Source organism: Triticum aestivum, chromosome 3D (assembly GCF_018294505.1).
Source record: "Triticum aestivum cultivar Chinese Spring chromosome 3D, IWGSC CS RefSeq v2.1, whole genome shotgun sequence".
Classification (NCBI taxonomy): Eukaryota; Viridiplantae; Streptophyta; class Magnoliopsida; order Poales; family Poaceae; genus Triticum; species Triticum aestivum.
The window spans coordinates 403336671-403339666 of record NC_057802.1 but is presented as its reverse complement, the minus strand read 5'-3'; positions in this window follow the sequence as shown (position 1 = coordinate 403339666).

Genomic DNA, 2996 nt, shown 5'->3' with positions numbered 1-2996 from the left:
TCCTCCTCTGCGGAGCTATCTGTAACCAACAAGAAATCTGCATCGACAGGTAGCACTGACTGCTCAGAAGACCTTGTTTTCACTCCAGGTTTTCCCATGACCGCCTCAAATGGCTGATGCACAGGAAGAGTACATGAATGTATAAACATTGTTGACAAATGGAATACATTATGGAAAAAAAATATGGCACAATACAATTCACATATACGATGACTGGCTAAACTGGATGGCATTGCATGATTCACGTATATGATGCCTGGCTAAAGAAGATGACATTGCATAATTCCCATATACTCCCTCCGTTCCTAAATATTTCTCTTTTTAGAGATTTCAAATGGACTACCACATACGGATGTATATAGACATATTTTAGAGTGTAGATTCACTCATTTTGTTCCGTATGTAGTCACTTGTTGAAATCTCTAAAAAGACAAATATTTAGGAATGGTGGGAGTATGATATAGACCAAACAGGTGGCATTCACACAAATTAAATCTAAACTAAGCTGATGACATATAACATGTATAATGTAAGCAATGCAAGGCGCCATATGCATGATATGACCAACATCAGCATGCCAGGTTAGAGCAAACACCTCAGGTGGTAAACAGGCGTGGTCGGCTCCTTCGTAATCTCCATCTGGAATACAATCTGGAAATGCAGGAGGGGGGGGGCACTTCGCCCACCATGGAGCGGCATCTGCATGACATTATATTCGCATGCAACGGTCTTCTCTTTTTCTATACATGTTCAGTACGATTGTGTACAATATCTGACATGCATAATAAAAAAATAGTTAGATTTTGTAAGGCCTAAGGGGTGCATGCAAAAATCAAGACTGATGGTAGCAAACGAGTGGATGGATCCAAAACTAATGATAGCAGGTAGATTATAGCTTCAGTTTAAAAAGATAGACAATGGATCATCTATTGTTTGTTGCCCACCCAACATGAACCACATAGAAGACCCCAGATGAACCAGATAGTAGACAGATACTATTCGTTGCTGGCTCGATATGAGACCCATGGGCAATTCAAAACTCAAGATTGAACGATAAAGTAGCAGGTAATAATAACCGATGTATAACGTAAGCAAACACGGAAGACTGCGACCTCTCTTCCAGAACTGTGTAGTCCTCAGGTTCATCTGCTCAGTCGATGATGGTAATGAAGTTGGCATGGCTGCCGGCAACGGGGAAGATGATCTGAGGTGGCGAAAGGAAGTCTGCAGGGGGATCTGTGCTGCAGTGAACGCTTCTGTCGATGGTGCACCTCGGGTGGGGTGGATGACGGCACGGCAGGAGCAGGACATAACACACAGAGTTTTCTTTGACACCTATCTGAAAATTAAGTAAATCTGTAAGGGCTCCTTAGAATTGGAGGATTCTATAAATGCAGGGACAGGAAAAACACAGGAATAGGATCGGAATGCATGTGCAAAACAGAGCATTTGGAAACATAGGATTTCAGTCAACCTGGGTGTTTGGCTCACATGAATTGGAAGAACAGAGGAATGGAGAAACAAAGTGATGCGACGAGTGTACAACCTCTTTGGCATAGCCTTGTGGACCTCAGCATCATTGGGTTGGATGTGGAGGATGGTGATGATGCTGGTGTGACTGTCGGAGGCAGGGAAGAATATCCGAGGCCTCTGGAAACGGCGCCGAGGGTACTGCTCTGCTATGATGGACTGTTCCGTCGTTGGAGCAGCTCCGCTAAAGTGTACGGCGACGAGGCTGAAGCATGACAAGACAGACAACGTTAATATGAAGTGGGACCCTAATATCATCTCCAATAGATGATGTAAAATACATCACCAAAAAGTGCTAGATGTAAAACCCATCAGCCGTGCCATGGCCGCTCCGACAGATGCTATAAGTACTGTTCACTCTGAACTTAACTGAAGAAAATGAACTTCACAGTCGAAACTGAATTTTACTGTCAAAACTGATTGAACTAGTAACAGAGCATTGCAATAGATGTTTAGGGCGTTCGAGCACTAGTAGCAGAGAAGCAGTAATCTAAATCAGCAGACGCTCGAGCAGGGAATGCACTAGCAGAGAGCAAGTCGTGCAGCAGCACCGCGAGCGAGTGCTAAAGCAGCAACTCCTGTAGCTGCCGGAGGTCGTGCAGCAGCAGCAGCAGCGCAAGCGAGAGCAAGAGCAGAGCAGCAGCATGAACAAAAGCAGGAGCAGTGCAGCAGCGCGACCGACAGGAAGAACAGAGCCGCAGCGCGAGCAAGAGCTGGAGCAGCTGCAGCTAGTGTCGTTGTGGAAGTCGCCGCCGAGGAAGCAACGACATGGGGGAGAGACGCCATGGATGATGTGGCCGGTGACGGCGCCGTCGATGGAGACACGCCATGTCTGCTCGGTATCGAGCACCGGCAGCCCCATGAGATCGAATAAGAGATAAAATGCAGCAGTGAGTGCAGAACCTCCTTGGTGGCGCCGAGTTGGCCTCGGCTTCATCAGAGGAATTGGTGAGGGTTCCGGTGGGGCAGGTCAAGACGACGCTGTGGGGATTGAGGTGGCGAGATAGACGAGGCAAACGTTGGGGCAGCTCCTTGGAGGTGGAGGATGGGGCGGCTGATCCGGCAGGACGACGAGATCGACAACGGATCCTCATCCGGTGCGGTGGATGAGGGACGGTGAGCTGTTGCGGTGGACAACGTAGTCGGGGAAGAGTCTCCGGCTGGGCGGCGGTCGGGAGGCCGACGGAGGAGCGTGGGGTTTCGCGGGTTTTGGCGGCCTCGGTGTATGAATGGGGGGGGGGCGAAGGGGGAGGGGAGCCAAGCTTAGGGACGCGCTTGTCCGAAATGTAGGGTAAGTTACCAGCGTACCCCCACCGGTTTTGACACCGCGACGTGGAGCTTCATTTCCGGCTGAGGGGTAGAAGGGGGATTTCGCGTGTTTGGGCTGCGGGAGCGATTTCGGATGAGGAGGGAGTTCTCGCGCGCATCCAAATTTCGGGATAACAAGGCGCGGCGCGGGTTGAAGA